Source organism: Rutilus rutilus (genome assembly GCF_951802725.1).
Source record: "Rutilus rutilus genome assembly, chromosome: 1".
NCBI lineage: Eukaryota > Metazoa > Chordata > Actinopteri > Cypriniformes > Leuciscidae > Rutilus > Rutilus rutilus.
The window spans coordinates 19,603,633-19,623,161 of record NC_140209.1 but is presented as its reverse complement, the minus strand read 5'-3'; the positions used below and the strand labels follow the sequence as shown (position 1 = coordinate 19,623,161).

Below are 19,529 nucleotides of genomic sequence, written 5' to 3'. Positions count from 1 at the left end.
CTTTGTAAGTGATAAGCAATATTTAAAAATTTATACGATGTTTAATAGGGAGCCAGTGCAGTGTTGACAGAACCGTGTTAATATGGTCATACTTCCTAGTTCTGGTAAGAACTCGAGCTGCTGTGTTTTGGACCAGCTGTAATTTGTTTATTAAGCGTGCAGGGCAACCACCCAGTAGAGCATTACAATAATCTAGCATAGAGGTCATGGACACATGAACTAATTGTTCTGCATTTTTTATTGAGAGCATATGGCGTAATTTAGATATATTTTTAAGATGAAAAAATGCAGTTTTACAGATACTAGACACTTCAAATAAAAGATTGGTATCAAAGAACACACCCAGGTTCCTAACCGACGACGAAGACTTGACAGAGCAGCCAATAAGTGTCAGACAGTTTTCTAGGTTATTACGTGATGAAGTTTTTTTGTCCAGTAATTAGAAACTCTGTTTTTTTTCAGAATTAAGTAGTAGGAAATTGCTGGTCATCCAGTTTTTTATATCACCTATGCATTCCGTTGATTTTGTGAATTGGTAAGTTTCGTCAGAGCATGAAGAAATATAGAGCTGAGTGTCATCAGCATAACAGTGAAAACGAATGCCATGCTTCCTAATGATATCTCCTAAGGGTAGCATGTACAGCGTGAAGAGCAACGGTCCTAGTACTGATCCTTGTGGTACACCATACTGAACCTTTGATCGATAAGTATAACGTATTCCACTGAAGGCAAGTTTGAAGAGAACCCAAGTACAGTTTATTTACAAACAAAATCAAACATGAAACAAAAGAATGGCATGGCATGAACTAAAAAACATTAACATAGAACAAGATATAAACATGGACAATACTCTTACCAACAGAGGTTACAGTGAAAACAATACTTGACAAAGACACATGGCAAACATGAGAGCTTAAATACACAGACTAATTACAAGACAAAAGGACACCTGTGAACAATGTTCACCTGTCAGACAATTAACCAATGAATAGACACATGGCAGGATCACATAACAAAAGGAATCACATGACAAGACACATGGCTGCATTCAAAACTGCATACTTTCCTACTATATAGTAGGGGAAAAGCAGTAGGCGAGTGAAAAAGTAAGTACGAATCCTTAGTATTCATAAAAGAATAGGTGAGAATTACCTGGGTGACGTAGTAATTCTCATGAGATTCGGACGTGCGTTCGAATATGCCTACTTACCTACTATGTAGTAGGAGAAAACAGTACGTGATAGGGCTGTCACTTTACGTTCGAAAATCGATTGCACAATCGATTGGACCAACCAACATAAGTTTCGAAAACGAAAATAGGGAATCGATTTTAAAGGCCTTTTCTCGGAGCGCGTCCAGCTCGTCACGATACGCCCGCAGCGAACGCGCGTCACACAGCAACTCTGACAAACACACATAACAGCAAATTATACTTCTGCATAATGTTTCTCTTTTTACTACAAAAATGTGAATTCTGCCGGTATTCAGACAGTCTCGTAATGCATACAGATTCAGGCTACGGTCAACAATCGCCTACGTAGGCAAAATTTGTTTGACATTTCTAACTGTAAACACAGCCATGTTGAAGACTGCAGTGATGTTTTTCATTGATGTTATGGCAGTCCACTCTCCTTATTGTTTTTCGAGAATGTTGCACTCCTGTTTGTCATTTTAAATAATCGCACACACTTACCATTAATTAACAGTTTTCTGCTTCTTCGTTTTCTTTCCAATGAAGACTATGGCCTTGTACCCCAATGTGTTTAACTTTTCGACCTGAAAATAAAGATATATATTATATAATATATACAGAAATATAAGCAATTATAAATGTCTGAAACGTGGGCTGTAATTATGTAAATAATAACTACAGACGTTAAACACATACCAAGACAGATGCCTCATCAATAACATGAGAGGTGGTTTGGTTTTTGTTTTTGTTTTTGTTTTTCAACCACGTCTCCTTTCTGGCCTCAAATTTCTGACATTTTTAGGCCAGTCTCTGCTTTCTTGGCTGTACTGACTGGCAATATTTGCAGGTCTTGGTGGCCACACCAATATCTGCTTTGCAGCTCACGCAGGTTGTTGTTGTTGTTGACCCTCGTGGCATCTTAAAACTAGAATATAAAACAATCAACATTTTATTAACCAAAGTGACAAAGGAACTGCATTATTTAAGTGTTACTTTACAAATGTTTGTAATTTGGCCTACTTCAGCATTATCAGTAGTGTCAGACATCAACACTTAATGTGTGTTTCATATTTTCAAACGCGATACAGCACGAGATATTGTTAATATCGATATTGTTTATTTTGCGTTTAACTGACTATACATTTATGCCCTTGAGCCGCCAATTCGTTTTTATGACCTGTGTGCCAGCTGTTGCAGTGCATTGTGGGATTTGCAGTATGAGTGAGTGGTGTGAGTGCGATTTACCGCGGGCCATTAATAATAGACGTATGAAATTATCCGGCCACGGAAAAAATATCGATATATGACTTTTAGTCCATATTGCACAGCCCTACAACCCATACTCCATAGTTTCTATGGTGTAAAAATAAAAAATCCCCCATTGAACAAAACAATATTTAAAGTCTGATGCCAAAAATGTGTTCGACATCCCCTCAAACCCCTGAAATGCCACCAATTAAGTATTTACAACTTCCAATTTTAGGGAAAACCCTGGGTTTTAAAAAAAAACTACAACTCCCTAGACCCCTCTTCAGTACTTGTGTTGACATCAGCACCCCAGTTGTAGTTCCTCCGTTTTAGGGTCGTGCTAGGGTTGTGAAAACATATATCTACCCAATATACCAAATATCACACACTGTCTAATAAATAATTATACTGCATGTATATGATCTATGCTAAGAAAAGACAAAAATGTTTGTTTAATGACGATATTTTAACTAAAACAGGAGACCAGTGCGTCAACTGCTCTTCTCACGTGACGCAAAGCTGACTGTCCTCATCTCCATAGTAACGGCCAATGTTGCTTCTTCCGCTATCAAAAATGTAAAAAAAACACATATTTATTTTTCATAACTGAAGGCGTGATTATTAAAACCGTCATATTTGACGTCAATCTACTGTAGTGCTGCGTTATAAAACACAAATATCTTTAAGACGAGATATTTAATTTTCCACTTAATGTCCGCCGTTTTTGTTTTCCCGACAGGAACCTCGAGAGTCACATGATTGAGACACAAAACAAAACATAGGCAAAAATGTAACAATCACACAGTTTGCGAAAGAAGTGACATTTCCCCTCCGACACTATCTTTTTAACATCCTTATGCCTTATGCGCCTGCAGTCCTTGTTCCTTTTGTCACAACTTCACAGGTGTGTGTTGATCCGAACATGGTGAGACATTACCAATGTCTTCAGTGTGTCATAATTTTGGGGACAAGCCAACCAAAAGGCGCTCAACAGCTTTCAGCACCACGGAGAGCAGCCTTCATGTCACCAGCAGCCTGGATGTCAATCAGTTCGCTGTGATTGGCCGCCTCGTCCAGCGCCAATCACCTTCCCCACGTTAGCAGTTGACAGCCTCATGAATATGAAGCCTAAAATATCGTTTTCGTCCTAGTGGCTTGCTATCGTACAGGTAATATGAGTTAGTTAACACTGACAAAGGCTAAAAAATAACATACATTTCAAAGGCAAATTTATATATGAAATAATAATATATTACTTATAGGATACAATATTCATTTTAATTTTACAAGAGCGTCTGGCCCTGATAGTGTCTGCCGAGAAAAGTTCTGGCCCTCGGACAAGTGTAGTTGATGACCCCTGCCTTAGAATATAGGCCTAACACTTACTTCAGACATACTTGAAAGGAACAACTCACACAATGGGATAAAACAGGAAACTGACTTAAACGAAAACTATTCATGAATCAAACAAAAGAGACATGACTATAGTTGAAACAACAGTTCACTTTACTGGGTGAAATTAATAAAATAGGCTTTCTAGAGCTAAGGGACTATGCCCTGTTCAAAATAGAGACTATATATCTTCAGATAGAGGTGAGTGACTGAGGGAGAGAGAGAGAGAGAGAGAGAGAGAGAGAGAGAGAGAGAGAGAGAGAGAGAGAGAGAGAGAGAGAGAGAGAGAGTGAGTGTGTGAGAGAGAGAGTGAGTATTAATATACTAACATGTGGAAACATAAGCTGGAATAGCACACTTTTGGAGAGAATAACAATACAATAGGCTATGTAAACTACAGCAGGTACAGTATACAAACTATACACCACTACAGTGAAGCTATGTAGGGATGCGAAATACATTTCAACCAAAAATGTAATGCTAAAAAAAAAAAGGTAATTTGTCATGTTTGACAGTTGTGAATCACCAGTGATTGGGTTGGGCCAGAGGGTGGGGACTAATGGGCTAACATAATGTTTTTTTTTTTACAGTTTCAGAGGAATTTGCAGTACATGCTCTAAACAAAAAGAAATCTTACAACAGCAGTAAAATAGCCTCAGGTTTCACACACAAGTTATTACAGCACTGACGTTTGGGTTCAACACACTGTGAAGACATCTTCTTAGAGCCATACACATCATCTCCCTAATAACTACTCTCCCAGTTCCTCATCAGTTGAGGAAGTATTCTCTAAGTCTTCCTCTTCAGAGAAGTCATCTAAGGACAATGTTTGCAGTCCAAGAATACTTTTTTGTATGTTGTGCGTGCTGTAGCCAGTTGTGCTTCAACTTCACACAATCTTCTCTTCAGCACACATAGTCCCTCACGTCCTTTCTCCATTAAGCCCTCTGCACTGCCTGAGAATGTGACATTAAAATATAAAGAAATGAGCCAATGGTTACTAGAGAAGCAAATTGAAGAAAAAGACTAACTATTTATTGTCCTTACATTTCCCATTGGTGTCTTCGGTGAGCTGAAAGGTAAACTCTTCAATCAGTCCAGCAACACTCCTCATGTACTCCATGTGCTGCTTGACTTCGCGAACCACAATAACTACTTCTTCTTTCAATCTAGCCAGCAGCATTACCTTGTCAAAAACTTTTCTTTTTTTCACTCCATATCACCATGACCTGCAATACATTACATCAAAGTGTTATCTTACAACCTCCTATAAAAATATTGGGACAGAAGATATTTTGCATGCTGTACTACTACAATAGAGAAATAAGCCCTGACAGGATGAGAGAGAAACCCCAGCACTTCGCGAAGGGGTTTGATCATATCCATTTACAAATTACTGCATTCTTTTTTTTTTTTTTTTTTTTTGCATATTGCCTAATGTCTTAACATTTTTTACATCAGATTCCATATTTACATCAAGATGAGTGCATTTGTATTCAGTGCATCTCAGAGGAAGTACTTACATTTCCAAGGCCAGGAGTAGTTGTCCACAGCCAGGAGTTCATTGGGAGGAGGCAGTTTTTCAACTTCCCCCACAGTAGCATTGTGGTCATTGATGGCAACTTCCAAGGCTTTCTTTCTCAACAGCAGTCTTTCTTCTTAGTTGATGCCTTCGCTTATTCCCACATACAATGAGAAATACAAAATGAGTGTGCATTCACACGATGACTACACAAAAGCACCATACAAAATAAGACTTCACAATATGCATGTATGTGTTATGATTATTGTGACAGATGTTGTGTGATCATTTTCGCATCACAAGTTTCATTATCATTTGAAAAATTGTGCAAAAACTAGGGACATTTTTTTCGGAATCTATTTTAAACAATCTTTTTTTTTTTTTAAATGGAGGACAAAATTGGTAGGTCAGGACATCCCTGTACTTTGCAGAAATATTGGAATTATTACCGCACCACATCTCCCTTTCCTTGGATTCTTAAACAGATGAGGGTGTAAAGGAATTTTCCCTTAACCTAACTATCCAAAATAAAACTGTTGCGTCTACTCATCGACACAGAGCGTCTACTAATCGACACTTAATAAATAATAAAACTGTTGCGTCTACTCATCGACACAGAGCGTCTACAATCGACACTTAATAACCTTTATACTCTAGCTCTTGCGTCTCCAGTCGACAACTGGCTGAGTCTACTAACCTAACTTACTTGACTCCCTAAACTGACCTGCTGCGCAGCAGAAATGAACAGACAGACTTTCAGCAAATGTCCTCTAAATGCTTTAATAACGGCCGGGAGAGTCTTCGAGCAGTTCTCAGAGAACTCTCCCAAGAAGAATCAAGGCCGGTGGATCTCAGACAAATTCCATTGAGACATCCCACCGTAAAACACATATACAACAGTTTTTATAGTATAGAGGTATGACAAAATGTCAGGCTGCATTACATAATTTCCCCACTATTTGATTGGTTCTTCATATGCAAACCCCTCTGTTACTAGGTAAAGCAAACTCTGATCTTGCGGTGACTTCATCTGTAATCACAAGATTCTAACAGACTGTCTAGTTTCATTTCCCAAAACTAAGTTATTTTTACATACATACGCACACAGTCAAAGACACAAGTTTTCCATTGGTTTCATACAGTACATCCTGTTCCAATGTTAGATGTTAAATAAGGTTAGATGTTATAAACATGGTTAGTTTAATATACCGTTTAAAATCTCCACGACAAGGGCAAATACAGACATTTTCACAGTTACATTTAAAAAAAATAATTGCTGTAAATCATGGTATTATGGCATTTGATACAGTAATGCCACTCTATTGGCATTAAATATAAACCAAATAATGTTTAAATTTAGGGGGAAAAAAACTGGCAAGCATTCATAAAAAATTTAAATTGTGGTGTTACACATGAAGAAATATAAATTTAGCTTACATGTCCAGTTGTTCCATGGATGTAATCAACAAAGGAGGACACCTCAGCATCATTGGCCAAAAAGAACCCATCAGGTCTTGAAAGAAATATATAGATATGTGGGTTAAATTTACTGTATAAAAGTAAATTGTGGCTCACTAGCATTTCATTGAAAATGAATGTTACACACCCTGGTTGGCTTTTGAAACGATATAATTTGCAGTTACCATCCACTGCAACTGCCAAAATGGAGGGTGTGCATGCTGGGCACTGAACATGCTGGACCTGAGTCAGCTTGTCAACCTCAAATTCAACATCCCTGGGGCAGTGATTTTTAGAACCTCATACGTAGTGAACAAGTCCACAATGTACAACGTCTCAAAATTCACAGTTGCTGGCCAATAACCACTTTCAACCAAATCACTTATGGTCACTGGCAAGCTTTTCCCACAGGAGCAGTTTACTGATGGAAGGAAGAGGTTGTATCTTCCTGAAATTTCAGAAAAAAACAAAACAATTCTCTCTTGTTCACAAGAAACAAAAAACACAATATAAAAAAATAAAAAAAAACATTACCATTACCATTCATTCCAATTAAAATGACTGGCTTTCCCTTGGAAAAGCTTGTTTGCCCAGGGGAGCAGTCGCAGCAGGGAGGAAACGATTGGTAACATGCAATCTAAAAATCAGAATTAGTTCATTCAAAAATCCAGACTTTCAAATCCAGACTCAAAACACATCTGTTTAGCTATGCATTTAATGAATGAGCACTGTGCCACTGTTCGTCCGACTGTTTGTACTGTATTTTATTTTAATTATTCTTATTTCTTTTTCTTCTATTTCTTCTATGTAAAGCACTTTGAATTGCCATTGTGTATGAAATGTGCAATATAAATAAACTTGCCTTGCCTTACATATTAGAGTAAATTAAACCAAAAACTCAACAGTGATGGTGTTGTTTCTATCAAACAAAACTTCATCCAGCATGTTTGTTGGAGTAAACAAGGTTTGTGTCAAATGTAAAACAGCCTATATAACCTGAGAATGCTCTTTTCATGATAGGAGAATTTCCCTCCCTCATGCAGCTGAACAAAAGTGGATGGCGGCAGGTGTTTGAAGAACCCCTCCACCATGGATGCTCCCTACACACAACTACTGCAGCCTTGTGTCCACAATGATGGCAAACCCCCTCCTTGGGCTTCTCAGATGACAACATATTGTTCACCATGAAGGGCCTCATTACTGTCCAATTCTCCAGAGACGAAGTTTACCTGTTCCTCCAGTGTGATGGGAGACGTTGTTCAGCACCACTTCCCAAGAGGTCTTGGACATCTTGAACGAGGGAGTCTGAAAATGAAAAGGGAAGAAGGCAATGGTAAATCTGGGCAATTACCACATAACAAATGAGGAAACAAGTATTAAGGGGATAATGAAAATATTGAAAGGCCTATAATCTTCTTATAGCATGTTCTCTCTGCCATTACAACAATAACAGGCTGACTATTCTAGTGTTACTAGTGCACATACATCTTCAAGGTTAAACCACAGTGACATTTGTTGGTCAAAATGTGGTTTTGCTTGGTGTCATGAATTTCCCCACTAAACTACAGCTACATTAAACTCTAGACTAGAGAACTCTAGAGAGAACCCTATTGTTTCTGCTCCGTTTATTATTATTCTTCTCCAAAGTGAATCGCTTTTTGGAGGGCCTAAACATGCTCGAAAATTCATGAAACTTTGCACATGCTGCCCCCCCTCCCCCCCAACACACACCTAATTGCCCCGGCTGTACGTTTCACGTACAGGTATGAAATTCGGTACATACATGTAATGACCCAATATCTACAAAAAAGTATCTCGGAGCGTAGCCCTAAACACAACTGGAAGTCAGCTATTTTGAACTTCCTCTCAGATTTTGTGCAGTTTTTGCCATTTCCGGATGTTGTACTTTAATGAACTCCCTGTACAGTTTTGATCTGATCCTCTTCAAATGTGGTGAGTGTTATCTTAAGGCCCTTGAGACATTAATTTGCAAAGATCTTGAGTTTTTGTCGAAGGGTGTGCCCTCTGCAGCCTGAAAAATGTACACCAAATTTCGGCCTTTTGGTGATATATGCATGATCAGATAAGTTCAATACTAATGTTGCTTGTCCTGTTCTGAACACATGACCATGCTCATATTTGGTTATGGCAATAGTGCTACCTGCTGGTAGCAAGAAGTGTGGCAAATACAAATTACCTTGACATGGTCCTCCTATATTTACATATGCCCACCGTGCTCTCTTTTCCCAAAGGCGCCGGGTGGCGGCGGCACGGGTGCAAGGGCCTTTTTCATCGCTGCTTGCAGCTTTAATTACTGGATAAGTTGTTGATTATGGCTCGAAAAGTATTTGTGTCTAGTTTGTGAAGTAGCATCACTAGCTAAAGGCTACCGCTAGCTATTACTGGATTTTAAAGATTATCTTTTTTATGCACCTGTGTCATTCTTACCTTGATCTTGGTGTTTACGTTTCAAAGCCATATCCACCATCATTTTCCCTCAAGAGTATGCCATTCTTCAAACCTAAATGTCAATAATCTAACAAAAGCAATCACTGTGAAACATGTACGTGTGTGTCTGAGGTGATTTAATTGCTACATAATAACCCCGTAACTCCAGTGCGGCAATACTTTGATGATCAGTCAGAACAAGGCAGAGTGCCGTAACTTCAGGGCAGCGCACCTGTAACTTCATTCGAGTGTTTAGGAGCAGCAAGAAACAAAGGCATAAAGCCGTAACTGACGTTTCCCCTTGGCTTTTGAAGTTACACAAAAAACATCATCTTATTCCCTCCAAAAAACAATCAAATTGAAAGTTGATGGTTGTCTGCTAGCTCTGCATACTTCTGGTGCTTCCTTTCGTGGGCTACTGCCATATTTTCCTCCTAGGGGATGGTTAGCTCGATGAGGAGGGCCCGCTTCGCCACTCTGGACCACATGACTATGTCTGATCGGAGAGTGGTGGTCATGATCTCTCTTGGAAAGACCAGCTGTTTCCTAAGGTTTACCATCATCTGCCACTCTCTACCAGGCGTGAGTATGCTGCTCTTCTTCTGAGCAGGAGCTTGATGTATACCGCCAGGCTTTACAAACCCTGCCAGGCATGATCTTCTGTTGCAGGTGAATGGTTTGTTGCCACCCTACAGCCCTCCAGAATCTCGGCCAGTTTCGTCCGGATTTGGTCATGGCACCACCTGAAGCGTCCCTGGGTCAGTGCCACTCTGCATCCTGACAAAGTGGGTCGGAGACTTGCCTTGGCGCTCCCGCACAGATGACAACCCACTTCATCACCATACCACAGATTGAGGTTCCTAGGGCATAGGACGGTGTCGTAGGTCGCCCTCAACAGGAAGCTGAGCCTAGATTGAGAAGTCCTCCAGATATCCACCCAGGTGATACGCCTGTTGATGGTAGCATCCCATCTCATCCAGGCTCCTTGCGTGCCCCGGGATGGAGTGCTTCAGGTAGAAGTGCTTCTTCTCCAGTCTGGTGATTTAGTCCACCACCATGGTCTTCTGATGTCTCTTGGTGGCTTTGTACCAGAATTGCTGTGCTGCTCCCCAACCCAGCCCAGCACGACTGGTCTGGACAGCCCCAATCACTTCTCTGTGTTGCAGACTGGCGATGGCGTGATCCACCTCTGCCTGCACCTTCCATTTGCGGCCTGTGCGGATGGGGACATTCACACTCCTTATAAGCGGGTCTGCTGAGCTCCTTAGTTCCATCACAAGGCAAGCCTTTTCCTGCTTATATCCTAGGCTGATGGATTTGATGGGGAGCTCCAGGATGCTCCGACCAAAAAGACCTGCGTTTAAAAAGCATCGGGGCAAGCCCAGCCACTTGCGGATGTAGTTGTTGGCTAGGCTATCTGTTCTGCTGACATCTGATGAAGCAATTTCGCAGACCTTTAAGGGCCACAGGATACATTGATGGAGGATGTGCTGATAACACAACACCATGTGCTTCCCAGGCAGTTGACTCTGCTCAGTCTTTGCCAGACCTTCTGCAAGTTGATGTTTGGTTATCCTTCCCATCTGCCTGTCTGACAAGTCTGCCAAATACTGCCTCCCCAGGCTTTGCAGTGGTTTTTGGTCCAGCTGTGGAATGGGCTCCCCTCCTGCGACAAAGCTATCCTGGGCTTGCACTATGCCTTTCTTTATTGACAGGCTTCTTGATTTTTCCACGTTGACCTCCATCCTCGCCCATGTAAGAAGCTCATCAAAGCGCCTGAGGAGACTGGTTGTACAAGGAGCTGTAAGACGGGTGCCAGTATGTCTGATCGACCCCTCAATGAAACAAAAGGCTCTCCTGAGAATTAACACTTGAACTGTCGCTTGCATTATGTAACAGGAACATTCGAGACGCAGCATACAGTGCAGCTCAAACCTCACCCCAACCATCTCCCCCTTCATCCCCCTCCTCCTCCTCACCTGAGAACCTATGCAATGTTAAGTATGTACATGAAGTAACTATGAATGTTAGATATCATTTTAAGTGTCTCAGTGCTTCTGGTAAAATGGTCTCATTCTCCCAACCACATTGAAAAGCTAAAAGAAGTTATAAAATATGAGAAAAGTGATGTGTCCCTTAAAAGTGTTACCTCACCCAGAACCTCCATTCAGACTACCTCCTGTATGTAAAACCACAATCCATTCAAGTACAAATTCTGATCCCACAGCTGTGAACCCCCCAATAGGGGACCAAAATCTAATTATAATGTCAGAAGCCACCATTTGGTATGAATATTGAATTATCTGGGTATAAAAGGAAAAGAGCAGAAAAGTTCTGGGAGTCTGTAGGTTGACTTCCCACACAAACGCTGTGTGTAATTTTGTTGATAGGTAATAATTTCTATAAATTCCTCGATTTCTGAATTGTTATTATGATATGCTTAACTGATGATTTTGTTCTTATGAATTAGATTTTTTAATTATTGCTTCATAACCTGGTCAATAAATTGTAAACGTTTGATTTTATTCTGACTGACTCTGAGACTGTTTTTCCCTGATTATTAGATTTGTATATTTCCACAAGTTTTGCGTCAGATTAGCGACGGCTAATTTTCTTGTATCAAATTTCAAGTGTACTTGAATGCAGAGACGAGATATTTTACGTCTAGAATCAGCAAACACTGTTGTGATCAACCTAGAATCAGGTGCGTCTAATTACTTCTGTTTTAATTTAATGTTACTTGATAAGTGTACGTGAGCAAGCATGGGCTTGACCAGAAGCCATTTTAAGAGAAGTGAAGTTGATTGACTAACATCTTTCAATGGTGGTCAAAACCTCTACTGAAGTAAACGTTTGAATTAAATTCAAGAAGGGGCATTCCAAGGGGGCTATTCAAGTATGTTTGATTGTGTATGTGTGAATACGGCAAATCCCAGATATTTAGCCAAATTACCTCTGTTTTGATGATTGGAACTGACGAGATTGTGTCGTGAGACCTTGCTAGAAAGAAGGACCTCAGAGTGATATAGTTTCCAGATCTAAGCGGGTAGAATATAATCAGAGTTGATAAAAGAATAATCAAATATTCGTTCACTTTTAATGATGTCCAAACATCATTCAAATCTTTTTCATATATGGAGTCAGATGAAATAACGAGTCAATACATGTGAGGAAATATATTGCATTTAATCTTGTTGTGTTGCAAAAAGGGAAAAGGCAAGTAATACACAGAGAAACCTTCCCTGTATTACTGGAAACCCTCTTTGGACCAATAGAAGGGCTTACAGAGCCGTTTTGCTTGTCACATTGTCCATATAGCTCCTCAGGGGTGGCAGCCTCACGTTCTATGGTAATTTGATACCTCCAACCACCTGCTTATTCTGCAAAAGCCATCACAAACGGGAGGGGTGAGATGGCGCATCCCATCGCAATTCCACATTCTAACTACTGCCATCCAGTCATGTAGCCCTCTAGCGTGAAACATATGCAGGCTGCTGAAGTATCTGACGATGATGTTCTTTACACAACCCGGGACATAGAAGAACTCCAAGGCGAAGTCAATCAACCTGTGTGGAACCAAGCCATATACTGTACGTTAGCCAGGTCCAACCAAACCACATGCACATCACTCTTCTCTCTCTTTGCATGCTGGATCTGATACCATATCAGAGAAGAGTGCTCAATGCACCCTGGAAAGCCGGGAAGAAGAAGAAGAAGAAGAAGAAGAAGAAGTTTTATTTATATAGCGCCTTTCCATAGCTCAAGGTCGCTTTACATTGTACATTACAATACATTTAAACACCCACAAATACATTACAGTCACATAGGATACAGATAGTCACATTATCCAAAATGCATGTTATATAGATATGTTTTTAACTGGGTCTTGAAAGTAGCCACAGATGAGGTATTATGTAGTGTAAGAGGTAGCGAATTCCACAATTGAGGAGCATTAACACTAAATGACCTTCCACCTACAGTAGACAGCCGGAAACGAGGGATGGACAATAAACCAAGTTCAGCTGATCTAAGCGACCGGGCAGGGTGGTAAGGGTAGAGTAGGTCAGACAGGTATTTGGGAGCAAGACCATTTAATGCTTTGAACGTTAAGAACAATACCTTAAAGTGGATACGTGATGCCACAGGTAGCCAGTGAAGGTCATAAAACCTTCAGTAATGTAATGAGTAATGTGAGCAGAACGCCTAGTGGAGGTGAGAACTCTTGCTGCAGAGTTTTGAACATACTGTAATCTTGAAATAAGTTTTTTGGGAAGACCAAGAAATAAGGCATTACAATAGTCAAGGCGTGATGTGATTAACGCATGAATTAATGTTTCAGCATAGGCTAAAGTGAGAGAAGATCGTAGACGAGCAATATTCCGAAGATGGAAAAAAGAGTTTTTAACAAGAGAAGAAATATGAGAGCCAAAAGATAGAGTTGGATTGAATAAGACACTAAGGTTACGAATTGATGACGAAGGCTTAACGTGAATTCCATCAATATCAAAGGACTGGTCCATCCTTTTGACTGAGGCAGTTGAACCAATCACTAATATCTCGGTTTTCTTATCGTTTAATTTGAGGAAATTCAGGGACATCCAATGCTTGATGTCCCTGATACATGCAGTGAGTGAGTCAGGCAAAAATGGCCACCAAAAATGGTCATCAGCGTAGCAATGAAATTTAAGTCCATGCCTGCGTATGATGTCACCAAGTGGATATATGTAGATGATGAACAATAGCGGGCCAAGAACCGAACCTTGGGGAACACCCTCTGTAAGTGAAGCAGTGGCAGATCTAAACCCTTGTATAGTGATGTAATACTTTTTTGTCGCTGATGTAGGAAATGAGCCAGGAAAGAGCAGAGCCAGTGATGCCAAGATCAGAAAGCCTAGAGATCCTTATTTCATGGCAGACTGTGTCAAAAGCAGCGCTTAAATCAAGGAGCATCAAGATGCTTATCAGCCCTGAATCCATGGACAAAAGAATGTCGTTAACCACCCGAAGAAGGGCAGTTTCAGTGCTATGTGATGGGCGAAAACCAGACTGAAAAGGTTCAAAAAGACCATTACCATCCAAATGTGATCGCAATTGTGAAGCAACAACCCTTTCAAGGACTTTGCTTAAAAATGTTAAGTTGGATATTGGTCTGTAATTGTCCATATTTAGGTGGTCTAGGCCTGTTTTTTTAAGAATGGGGGTCACCGCAGCCATTTTTAATTCTGCTGGAACAATGCCAGACGCCAAACTACAGTTTATCATGTGTGTTAAGAAGGGTGCAACCTCGGGCACACACAACTTAAGCAAAACAGTAGGTGTAGGATCAAGCTGGCAGGATGTGGAATTTGATGTCACAATTAGGTCACTTATGGCAACAGGAGTAGTTAGAGTGAAAGCAGAGAGATAGTTTGTTGAGTGAGCGGAAGCAGCTAACTTTAAATTAACATTTGAGTCACTTATATGAGGAGTGTTTTTGATAATGGATGCAGTGATTGACTTCAATTTATCGGAGAAGAATTGAGAAAAGCTATTTACAAGCCTTACAGAGCCCGAAATAACATGTTGTGGTGGATTTGTGAGATTGTTAACCATTGCAAAGAGTGATTTGGGCCTACACTTGGAATTCCTAATGGTAGAGGTGAAATAAGAGGATCTAGCATCGTTAAGGGCTGTACGGTACTAAAGCAAGTGTTCTTTAAAAGCCAAATAGTGCACGATAAGTCCAGTTTTCCTGTATAGTCTTTCTAGGCGGCGACCATCAGTTTTTATTGTTCATATCTCAGGAGTGAACCAGGGTGAGGCACCAGTAGATGGAACCAGTCTCGTTTTAACAGGAGCATGGTTCTCAAGTATTTGAGACAAAGCGTTATTGTATATAAAGCAGATTCCTGACGGACAGTTAGATAGTAGACATTCTGACAAGGTGGAAGCTCTTATTGAAGCAGAGAAGGAAGATGGATTCACAGAGTTAATTTTACGATAAGTCAGCATTTTCTTCAGTGGTGATATAGGTATTGGAAAGCTACAACTGAAGCTTATGAGCTTATGATCTGAGAAAGCAAAGTCAGAGCCATTTACAAGGATATTATTTAAGCCAGATGTACATAGGAGATCCAGTATATGACCCCTGGAGTGAGTAGCAAAAGTTACATGTTGAGTTAGGTTGAAACAGTACAGTACAGACATCAATTCATTGCATTGTGCAGTGTTTTCATGTATATTAAAATCACCAAGCAGAATTACAGATGAATAATTACCACAGACAAGAGTACGTAATGCACTAATCTCAGAGAAAAAATCAGATGGACATTTTGGAGGTCGGTAAATTAAGATTACAGCCAGTTGCGTTTGGCCAGTCATTTTCAGCGTGAGGTATTCAAAAGCTGAAACATCATGAAACTCGATCTTAGAAATTTTAATGGTCTCACGGCAAACTACAGCCAGCCCTCCACCTCTACGATGAAGACGGTTGAGAGAAATAGATGTACCCAGGTGGAGTTAAAAGGTTTAGGTTGAAAAGGTCATTAGGAACCTGCCAGGTTTACGTCAGAAGTAGCATGTCCAGGTTTGTGTCAGTGATTATGTCATTCAGCACTGATGCTTTATCAGTTAGAGAGCGTGTGTTCAACAGCGCACATTGCAGGTCTGAAGATGCGCGTCTGCAGGTTCCGAGGTCAGGAGAGAACTCAGCTTAGGTCAGCTTAGGTGGAGAACTGTCAAACGGTAAAGTTGGGGGGACTGGGCATGGTACATACCCTGGAGAACAAGGCTGTGATGTTCGTTTGTCGTCACTGTACTGGTTCTAAATGTATTGCTCCAGCTCCTCCTTACTGACGTTCAACTTGCCACTTCTCTTCTCGCCCAACAACTGCAGGGCATACTTGAAGGGATCTCTGAAAAAGTTGGTTCTCTCTTTCTCTCTTCACTTCCTCCTTCTAGTTCTCTCCAATCTCCTCAACCTGGCGAGGCTTTGTCTGACCTCGTCCCACAGCTCCTTCAGGCCTTCCTTCTCCTGAGATGCAGCCTTTCTCCAGTTCCGACGGAGCTGGCGCCTTGCTTTCCTGGGCTGTTCGATCTCTCTCTCTCTCTTCTTCCTTTGCCTGGGGCTATGGGCTCTTTCCTACTGACCTCGCCAAACCCCTCTCTGCATGCCTCAAAGATGATGTCCCCAACGATGTTCAGCCTGCTCTCGACGCTCCCTCTCAATGCCAGCTCCAACAATTGGCTTACGTCAGCATCCAGACTCTGCCATGCCACCCGGTCATTCACTTTTTGGCCATTTGATCTTGTCGCACCTACCTGGCTGCTTTGTTACCGGCTTTGTCGGGTGTGCCTCTGGTGGGCTGGTGTCCTCGTGTTCGCGGGGTACCTTCTCCATCAAGGGGTTTCCTTCTGCCACTTCAGGAGACTCAGCAGCAGTGGATCCTGCAGCACTGTGGTTGCTCTCCCGGCTTCTGGACCCTGTCGTCTGACCTGCTTCGTACTCTTCATCTTCCCTTGATGAATATGCAGCCCCCTGATTGACGTCACCTTCTCCCATCCACACGCACACTTCCGGAGGATTTTATTGTTGTCGTTATTCTATCCTTTTGTTACCTTTTGATCCGTCCTTGTGGACCCATCTTCCACCCCGCTCTGAGGGCCCTCAGGCTGTTTACAAGATTGTTAATTAAAATAACTTGTCGAAAGAACTATTGTTTTAAATAGTTCTGAAGAGAGACTCAGCATGTACATGGACCCACACACAATCGTGGACACACTTTGGATTTACTTATCAGTAAGGGTCTAAACATTTCATCGATTGTTATTAAGGATGTAGCACTGTCTGATCATTTCTGTATTTTCTTTGATATATTGATCTCTCCTGCCACTGAAGCGAGATCTGTGTCTGTCAAGAAGAGATGCTTAAATGAGAACACTAGTGTCCTATTTATGAAGGCTATATCCTTAACACCAAGCATATCTGCAGACTCTGTTGATTTTCTCCTTGATTCTTTTAACTCAAAAGTTAAAGGTGTAATTGATGATATTGCTCCTGTTAAAGTCAGGAAGAAGAGTGGCAGACAAAAGGCACCTTGGAGAAACTCAACAGCAGTGCAAAATATGAAAAGACAATGCAGAAAAGTAGAGCGCATGTGGCGGAAGACAAAACTTGTAGTCCATTATAACATCTACAAAGACAGCCTTCATGCTTTCAATATGGAACTAGGCAAAGCTAGACAGACTTTCTTCTCAAATATTATAAACAGCAATTTAAACAACACACGCACTCTTTTTGCTACTGTAGAGAGACTGACAAACCCCCCAAGCCAGATTCCCAGTGAAATGCTCTCAGACAGCAAGTGCAGTGAGTTTGCTTCTTTCTTCTCTGAGAAAATCAATAATATCAGAAAGGTGATCAGCACATCCTTGAGTTGCGCTGGGGTCAGACAGATCAAACCACCTGAGAAAGTAGTTACTATGTCTGATTTCAAAGAAATTGATGGCAAAATTTTGGAAGAAACCGTACAGCACCTTAAAACATCAACCTGCGCTCTTGACACACTTCCCACATCGTTTTTCAAAAGTGTGTTAAACAGTTTAGAAGCAGATCTTCTAGAAGTGGTAAATGCTTCACTTCTCTCTGGGAGTTTTCCAAACTCCCTAAAAACTGCAGTTGTCAAGCCCCTCCTGAAAAAGAACAATCTGGATAAGACCATATTAAGCAACTATAGACCGATCTCAAATCTTCCCTTCATAGGCAAGGTCATTGAAAAAGTTGTCTTCAATCAGCTGAACAAATTCTTATGCTCGAATGGATACTTTGACAATTTTCAATCTGGTTTCCGACCGCACCACAGCACAGAGACAGCGCTCATAAAGATAATAAACGATATTCGCTTAAATACTGACTCAGGCAAATTATCAGTGCTGGTACTACTCGACCTCAGTGCTGCATTTGACACTGTCGATCACAACATACTTCTGGACAGGCTGGAAAACTGGGTGGGGCTTTCTGGGATAGTCCTAAAATGGTTCAGGTCATACTTAGATGGGAGAGGTTATTATGTGAGTATAGGAGACCATAAGTCTGAGTGGACATCCATGACATGCGGAGTCCCTCAAGGCTCAATTCTTGCACCACTCCTGTTCAACCTGTATATGCTCCCAATGAGCCAAATAATGAGAAAGAACCAAATTGCTTACCACAGCTATGCAGACGACACACAGATCTACTTAGCCCTATCGCCTAACGATTACAGCCCCATTGACTCCCTGTGCCAATGCATTGATGAAGTCAACAGTTGGATGTGTCAAAACTTTCTTCAGTTAAACAAAGACAAAACTAAAGTCATTGCGTTTGGAAACAAAGATGAAGTTCTCAAGGTGAACGCATACCTTCACTCTAGGGGTCAAACAACTAAACATCAAGTCAGGAATCTTGGTGTGACACTAGAGTCAGACCTTAGTTTCAGTAGTCATGTCAAAGCAATAACTAAATCAGCATACTATCATCTGAAAAATATAGCAAGAATAAGATGCTTTGTTTCCAGACAAGACTTAGAGAAACTTGTTCATGCTTTCATCACCAGCAGGGTGGATTATTGTAATGGACTCCTCACTGGCCTTCCCAAAAAGACCATAAGACAGTTGCAGCTCATACAGAACGCTGCCGCCAGGATTCTGAGCAGAACCAGAAAATATGAACATATCACACCAGTCCTCAGGTCTTTACACTGGCTCCCAGTTAAATTTAGGATTGATTTTAAAGTATTATTACTGGTATATAAATCATTCAATGGCCTAGGACCTCAATACATTGCAGATATGCTCACTGAATATAAACCCAACAGATCACTCAGATCATTAGGATCATATCAGCTAGAAATACCAAGGGTTCACTCTAAGCATGGCGAGTCCGCTTTTAGCTATTATGCCAGCCGCAGCTGGAACCAGCTTCCAGAGGAGATCAGATGTGCTCCTACTGTAGTCACATTCAAATCCAGACTCAAAACACATCTGTTTAGCTATGCATTTACTGAATGAGCACTGTGCCAATGTTCGTCCGACTGTTTGTACTGTATTTTATTTTGTATTCTTCTAAACTGTTTTAACTATTCTTATTTCTTTTTATTATTTTAATCTCTTCTATGTAAAGCACTTTGAATTGCCATTGTGTATGAAATGTGCTATATAAATAAACTTGCCTTGCCTTGCCTTGCCTAAATAGATATACAGTAAGGCTTGAGACCTGACTTGGACTTGGCATTTAGGGACTTGTGAACATGT

General features: G+C 40.8%; 1 protein-coding gene and 2 long non-coding RNA genes across 3 annotated transcripts in view; 1 reads left to right on the top strand and 2 right to left on the bottom strand.

The window, feature by feature from the left end:
• LOC311292919 overlaps positions 1-19,529 on the bottom strand; it is a 205,673-nt gene that overhangs the window by 84,789 nt on the left and 101,355 nt on the right. The window lies entirely within an intron of this gene.
• The window catches only part of LOC311292459 (uncharacterized protein), a 222,598-nt gene that overhangs the window by 110,763 nt on the left and 92,306 nt on the right, over positions 1-19,529 (top strand). The window lies entirely within an intron of this gene.
• Positions 4,230-8,258, bottom strand: LOC311275574. Its single transcript, XR_014624952.1, has 5 exons — positions 6,961-8,258; positions 6,792-6,867; positions 5,356-5,507; positions 4,880-5,061; positions 4,230-4,788 (listed from the first exon to the last, which is right to left on the bottom strand). It is a non-coding gene; the product is annotated as an uncharacterized lncRNA (long non-coding RNA).